The following is a 7,870-nucleotide window of genomic DNA, read 5'->3' on the forward strand; positions in this document are numbered from 1 at the left end:
ATCCGGTGCTCCTGGCTCAGGATTCTCGGTGATGATCCGGTGCTCCTGGCTCAGGATTCTCGGTGATGATCCGGTGCTCCTGGCTCAGGATTCTCGGTGATGATCCGGTGCTCCTGGCTCAGGATTCTCGGTGATGATCCGGTGCTCCTGGCTCAGGATTTTCTGCGATGATCCGGTGCTCCTGGGTCAGGATTCTCGGTGATGATCCGGTGCTCCTGCCTCAGGATTCTCGGTGATGATCCGGTGCTCCTGCCTCAGGATTCTCGGTGATGATCCGGTGCTCCTGGCTCAGGATTCTCGGTGATGATCCGGTGCTCCTGGCTCAGGATTCTCGGTGATGATCCGGTGCTCCTGGCTCAGGATTCTCTGGGATGATCCGGTGCTCCTGGCTCAGGATTCTCGGTGATGATCCGGTGCTCCTGGCTCAGGATTCTCTGGGATGATCCGGTGCTCCTGGCTCAGGATTCTCGGTGATGATCCGGTGCTCCTGGCTCAGGATTCTCGGTGATGATCCGGTGCTCCTGGCTCAGGATTCTCGGTGATGATCCGGTGCTCCTGGCTCAGGATTCTCGGTGATGATCCGGTGCTCCTGGATCAGGATTCTCGGTGATGATCCGGTGCTCCTGGCTCAGGATTCTCGGTGATGATCCGGTGCTCCTGGATCAGGATTCTCGGTGATGATCCGGTGCTCCTGGCTCAGGATTCTCGGTGATGATCCGGTGCTCCTGGCTCAGGATTCTCGGTGATGATCCGGTGCTCCTGGCTCAGGATTCTCGGTGATGATCCGGTGCTCCTGGCTCAGGATTCTCGGTGATGATCCGGTGCTCCTGGCTCAGGATTCTCGGTGATGATCCGGTGCTCCTGGCTCAGGATTCTCGGTGATGATCCGGTGCTCCTGGCTCAGGATTCTCGGTGATGATCCGGTGCTCCTGGCTCAGGATTCTCGGTGATGATCCGGTGCTCCTGGCTCAGGATTCTCGGTGATGATCCGGTGCTCCTGGCTCAGGATTCTCTGGGATGATCCGGTGCTCCTGGCTCAGGATTCTCGGTGATGATCCGGTGCTCCTGGCTCAGGATTCTCGGTGATGATCCGGTGCTCCTGGCTCAGGATTCTCGGTGATGATCCGGTGCTCCTGGCTCAGGATTCTCGGTGATGATCCGGTGCTCCTGGCTCAGGATTCTCGGTGATGATCCGGTGCTCCTGGCTCAGGATTCTCGGTGATGATCCGGTGCTCCTGGCTCAGGATTCTCGGTGATGATCCGGTGCTCCTGGCTCAGGATTCTCGGTGATGATCCGGTGCTCCTGGCTCAGGATTCTCGGTGATGATCCGGTGCTCCTGGCTCAGGATTCTCGGTGATGATCCGGTGCTCCTGGCTCAGGATTCTCGGTGATGATCCGGTGCTCCTGGCTCAGGATTTTCTGCGATGATCCGGTGCTCCTGGGTCAGGATTCTCGGTGATGATCCGGTGCTCCTGCCTCAGGATTCTCGGTGATGATCCGGTGCTCCTGGCTCAGGATTCTCGGTGATGATCCGGTGCTCCTGGCTCAGGATTCTCGGTGATGATCCGGTGCTCCTGGCTCAGGATTCTCGGTGATGGATCCGGTGCTCCTGGCTCAGGATTCTCGGTGATGATCCGGAGCTCCTGTCTCAGGATTCTCGGTGATGATCCGGTGCTCCTGGCTCAGGATTCTCGGTGATGATCCGGTGCTCCTGGCTCAGGATTCTCGGTGATGATCCGGTGCTCCTGGCTCAGGATTCTCGGTGATGATCCGGTGCTCCTGGCTCAGGATTCTCGGTGATGATCCGGTGCTCCTGGCTCAGGATTCTCGGTGATGATCCGGTGCTCCTGGCTCAGGATTCTCGGTGATGATCCGGTGCTCCTGGCTCAGGATTCTCGGTGATGATCCGGTGCTCCTGGCTCAGGATTCTCGGTGATGATCCGGTGCTCCTCGCTCAGGATTCTCGGTGATGATCCGGTGCTCCTGGCTCAGGATTCTCGGTGATGATCCGGTGCTCCTCGCTCAGGATTCTCGGTGATGATCCGGTGCTCCTGGCTCAGGATTCTCGGTGATGATCCGGTGCTCCTCGCTCAGGATTCTCGGTGATGATCCGGTGCTCCTGGCTCAGGATTCTCGGTGATGATCCGGTGCTCCTGGCTCAGGATTCTCGGTGATGATCCGGTGCTCCTGTCTCAGGATTCTCGGTGATGATCCGGTGCTCCTGGCTCAGGATTCTCGGTGATGATCCGGTGCTCCTGGCTCAGGATTTTCGGTGATGATCCGGTGCTCCTGGCTCAGGATTCTCGGTGATGATCCGGTGCTCCTGGCTCAGGATTCTCGGTGATGATCCGGTGCTCCTGGCTCAGGATTCTCGGTGATGATCCGGTGCTCCTGGCTCAGGATTCTCGGTGATGATCCGGTGCTCCTGGCTCAGGATTCTCGGTGATGATCCGGTGCTCCTGGCTCAGGATTCTCGGTGATGATCGGGTGCTCCTGGCTCAGGATTCTCGGTGATGATCGGGTGCTCCTGGCTCAGGATTCTCGGTGATGATCCCGTGCTCCTGGGTCAGGATTCTCGGTGATGATCCGGTGCTCCTGGCTCAGGATTCTCGGTGATGATCCGGTGCTCCTGGCTCAGGATTCTCGGTGATGATCCGGTGCTCCTTGCTCAGGATTTTCTGGGATGATCCGCTGCTCCTGGGTCAGGATTCTCGGTGATGATCCGGTGCTCCTGGCTCAGGATTCTCGGTGATGATCCGGTGCTCCTGGCTCAGGATTCTCGGTGATGATCCGGTGCTCCTGGCTCAGGATTCTCGGTGATGATCCGGTGCTCCTGGCTCAGGATTCTCGGTGATGATCCGGTGCTCCTGGCTCAGAATTCTCGGTGATGATCCGGTGCTCCTGGCTCAGGATTCTCGGTGATGATCCGGTACTCCTGGCTCAGGATTCTCGGTGATGATCGGGTGCTCCTGGCTCAGGATTCTCGGTGATGATCCGGTGCTCCTGGCTCAGGATTCTCGGTGATGATCCGGTGCTCCTGGCTCAGGATTCTCGGTGATGATCCGGTGCTCCTGGCTCAGGATTCTCGGTGATGATCCCGTGCTCCTGGGTCAGGATTCTCGGTGATGATCCCGTGCTCCTGGCTCAGGATTCTCGGTGATGATCCGGTGCTCCTGGCTCAGGATTCTCGGTGATGATCCGGTGCTCCTGGCTCAGGATTTTCTGGGATGATCCGCTGCTCCTGGGTCAGGATTCTCGGTGATGATCCGGTGCTCCTGGCTCAGGATTCTCGGTGATGATCCGGTGCTCCTGGCTCAGGATTCTCGGTGATGATCCGGTGCTCCTGGCTCAGGATTCTCGGTGATGATCCGGTGCTCCTGGCTCAGGATTCTCGGTGATGATCCGGTGCTCCTGGCTCAGGATTCTCGGTGATGATCCGGTGCTCCTGGCTCAGGATTCTCGGTGATGATCCGGTGCTCCTGGCTCAGGATTCTCGGTGATGATCCGGTGCTCCTGGCTCAGGATTCTCGGTGATGATCCGGTGCTCCTGGCTCAGGATTCTCGGTGATGATCCGGTGCTCCTGGCTCAGGATTCTCGGTGATGATCCGGTGCTCCTGGCTCAGGATTCTCGGTGATGATCCGGTGCTCCTGGCTCAGGATTCTCTGGATGATCCGGTGCTCCTGGCTCAGGATTCTCGGTGATGATCCGGTGCTCCTGGCTCAGGATTCTCGGTGATGATCCGGTGCTCCTGGCTCAGGATTCTCGGTGATGATCCGGTGCTCCTGGCTCAGGATTCTCGGTGATGATCCGGTGCTTCTGGCTCAGGATTCTCGGTGATGATCCGGTGCTCCTGGCTCAGGATTCTCGGTGATGATTCTCGGTGATGATCCGGTGCTCCTGGGTCAGGATTCTCGGTGATGATCCGGTGCTCCTGGCTCCGGATTCTCGGTGATGATCCGGTGCTCCTGGCTCAGGATTCTCGGTGATGATCCGGTGCTCCTGGCTCAGGATTCTCGGTGATGATCCGGTGCTCCTGGCTCAGGATTCTCGGTGATGATCCGGTGCTCCTGGCTCAGGATTCTCGGTGATGATCCGGTGCTCCTGGCTCAGGATTCTCGGTGATGATCGGGTGCTCCTGGCTCAGGATTCTCGGTGATGATCCCGTGCTCCTGGGTCAGGATTCTCGGTGATGATCCGGTGCTCCTGGCTCAGGATTCTCGGTGATGATCCGGTGCTCCTGCTCAGGATTCTCGGTGATGATCCGGTGCTCCTGGCTCAGGATTTTCTGGGATGATCCGCTGCTCCTGGGTCAGGATTCTCGGTGATGATCCGGTGCTCCTGGCTCAGGATTCTCGGTGATGATCCGGTGCTCCTGGCTCAGGATTCTCGGTGATGATCCGGTGCTCCTGGCTCAGGATTCTCGGTGATGATCCGGTGCTCCTGGCTCAGGATTCTCGGTGATGATCCGGTGCTCCTGGCTCAGGATTCTCGGTGATGATCCGGTGCTCCTGGCTCAGGATTCTCGGTGATGATCCGGTGCTCCTGGCTCAGGATTCTCGGTGATGATCGGGTGCTCCTGGCTCAGGATTCTCGGTGATGATCCGGTGCTCCTGGCTCAGGATTCTCGGTGATGATCCGGTGCTCCTGGCTCAGGATTCTCGGTGATGATCCCGGTGCTCCTGGGTCAGGATTCTCGGTGATGATCCCGGTGCTCCTGGCTCAGGATTCTCGGTGATGATCCGGTGCTCCTGGCTCAGGATTCTCGGAGATGATCCGGTGCTCCTGGCTCAGGATTTCTGGATGATCCGCTGCTCCAGGGTCAGGATTCTCGTGATGATCCGGTGCTCCTGGCTCAGGATTCTCGGTGATGATCCGGTGCTCCTGGCTCAGGATTCTCGGTGATGATCCGGTGCTCCTGGCTCAGGATTCTCGGTGATGATCCGGTGCTTCTGGCTCAGGATTCTCGGTGATGATCCGGTGCTCCTGGCTCAGGATTCTCGGTGATGATTCTCGGTGATGATCCGGTGCTCCTGGGTCAGGATTCTCGGTGATGATCCGGTGCTCCTGGCTCAGGATTCTCGGTGATGATCCGGTGCTCCTGGCTCAGGATTCTCGGTGATGATCCGGTGCTCCTGGCTCAGGATTCTCGGTGATGATCCGGTGCTCCTGGCTCAGGATTCTCGGTGATGATCCGGTGCTCCTGGCTCAGGATTTTCTGCGATGATCCGGTGCTCCTGGGTCAGGATTCTCGGTGATGATCCGGTGCTCCTGCCTCAGGATTCTCGGTGATGATCCGGTGCTCCTGGCTCAGGATTCTCGGTGATGATCCGGTGCTCCTGGCTCAGGATTCTCGGTGATGATCCGGTGCTCCTGGCTCAGGATTCTCGGTGATGATCCGGTGCTCCTGGCTCAGGATTTTCTGGGATGATCCGCTGCTCCTGGGTCAGGATTCTCGGTGATGATCCGGTGCTCCTGGCTCAGGATTCTCGGTGATGATCCGGTGCTCCTGGCTCAGGATTCTCGGTGATGATCCGGTGCTCCTGGCTCAGGATTCTCGGTGATGATCCGGTGCTCCTGGCTCAGGATTCTCGGTGATGATCCGGTGCTCCTGGCTCAGGATTCTCGGTGATGATCCGGTGCTCCTGGCTCAGGATTCTCGGTGATGATCCGGTGCTCCTGGCTCAGGATTCTCGGTGATGATCGGTGCTCCTGGCTCAGGATTCTCGGTGATGATCCGGTGCTCCTGGCTCAGGATTCTCGGTGATGATCCGGTGCTCCTGGCTCAGGATTCTCGGTGATGATCCCGTGCTCCTGGGTCAGGATTCTCGGTGATGATCCCGTGCTCCTGGCTCAGGATTCTCGGTGATGATCCGGTGCTCCTGGCTCAGGATTCTCGGAGATGATCCGGTGCTCCTGGCTCAGGATTTTCTGGGATGATCCGCTGCTCCAGGGTCAGGATTCTCGGTGATGATCCGGTGCTCCTGGCTCAGGATTCTCGGTGATGATCCGGTGCTCCTGGCTCAGGATTCTCGGTGATGATCCGGTGCTCCTGGCTCAGGATTCTCGGTGATGATCCGGTGCTCCTGGCTCAGGATTCTCGGTGATGATCCGGTGCTCCTGGCTCAGGATTCTCGGTGATGATCCGGTGCTCCTGGCTCAGGATTCTCGGTGATGATCCGGTGCTCCTGGCTCAGGATTCTCGGTGATGATCCGGTGCTCCTGGATCAGGATTCTCGGTGATGATCCGGTGCTCCTGGCTCAGGATTCTCGGTGATGATCCGGTGCTCCTGGGCTCAGGATTCTCAGTGATGATCCGGTGCTCCTGGCTCAGGATTCTCGGTGATGATCGGTGCTCCTGGCTCAGGATTCTCGGTGATGATCCGGTGCTCCTGGCTCAGGATTCTCGGTGATGATCCGGTGCTCCTGGCTCAGGATTCTCGGTGATGATCCGGTGCTCCTGGCTCAGGATTCTCGGTGATGATCCGGTGCTCCTGGCTCAGGATTCTCGGTGATGATCCGGTGCTGCTGGCTCAGGATTCTCGGTGATGATCCGGTGCTCCTGGCTCAGGATTCTCGGTGATGATCCGGTGCTCCTGGCTCAGGATTCTCTGGGATGATCCGGTGCTCCTGGCTCAGGATTCTCGGTGATGATCCGGTGCTCCTGGTCAGGATTCTCGGTGATGATCCGGTGCTCCTGGCTCAGGATTCTCGGTGATGATCCGGTGCTCCTGGCTCAGGATTCTCGGTGATGATCCGGTGCTCCTGGCTCAGGATTCTCTGGGATGATCCGGTGCTCCTGGCTCAGGATTCTCGGTGATGATCCGGTGCTCCTGGCTCAGGATTCTCTGGGATGATCCGGTGCTCCTGGCTCAGGATTCTCGGTGATGATCCGGTGCTCCTGGCTCAGGATTCTCGGTGATGATCCGGTGCTCCTGGCTCAGGATTCTCGGTGATGATCCGGTGCTCCTGGCTCAGGATTCTCGGTGATGATCCGGTGCTCCTGGATCAGGATTCTCGGTGATGATCCGGTGCTCCTGGCTCAGGATTCTCGGTGATGATCCGGTGCTCCTGGCTCAGGATTCTCGGTGATGATCCGGTGCTCCTGGCTCAGGATTCTCGGTGATGATCCGGTGCTCCTGGCTCAGGATTCTCGGTGATGATCCGGTGCTCCTGGCTCAGGATTCTCGGTGATGATCCGGTGCTCCTGGCTCAGGATTCTCGGTGATGATCCGGTGCTCCTGGCTCAGGATTCTCGGTGATGATCCGGTGCTCCTGGCTCAGGATTCTCTGGGATGATCCGGTGCTCCTGGCTCAGGATTCTCGGTGATGATCCGGTGCTCCTCGGTCAGGATTCTCGGTGATGATCCGGTGCTCCTGGTTCAGGATTCTCGGTGATGATCCGGTGCTCCTCGCTCAGGATTCTCGGTGATGATCCGGTGCTCCTGGCTCAGGATTCTCGGTGATGATCCGGTGCTCCTGGCTCAGGATTCTCGGTGATGATCCGGTGCTTCTGTCTCAGGATTCTCTGTGATGATCCGGTGCTCCTGTCTCAGGATTCTCGGTGATGATCCGGTGCTCCTGGCTCAGGATTTTCGGTGATGATCCGGTGCTCCTGGCTCAGGATTCTCGGTGATGGATCCGGTGCTCCTGGCTCAGGATTCTCGGTGATGATCCGGTGCTCCTGGCTCAGGATTCTCGGTGATGATCCGGTGCTCCTGGCTCAGGATTCTCGGTGATGATCCGGTGCTCCTGGCTCAGGATTCTCGGTGATGATCCGGTGCTCCTGGCTCAGGATTCTCGGTGATGATCGGGTGCTCCTGGCTCAGGATTCTCGGTGATGATCGGGTGCTCCTGGCTCAGGATTCTC

At 58.4% G+C, this 7,870-nt stretch overlaps 1 protein-coding gene across 1 annotated transcript in view; it reads left to right on the forward strand.

The window, feature by feature from the left end:
* Window positions 1-7,870, forward strand: part of GGA1 (golgi associated, gamma adaptin ear containing, ARF binding protein 1) — a 58,629-nt gene that overhangs the window by 23,372 nt on the left and 27,387 nt on the right. The gene's annotated exons all lie outside the window — the stretch shown is intronic.

The sequence above is a fragment of the Ascaphus truei genome, chromosome 17, assembly GCF_040206685.1.
Source record: "Ascaphus truei isolate aAscTru1 chromosome 17, aAscTru1.hap1, whole genome shotgun sequence".
Taxonomy (NCBI): Eukaryota; Metazoa; Chordata; class Amphibia; order Anura; family Ascaphidae; genus Ascaphus; species Ascaphus truei.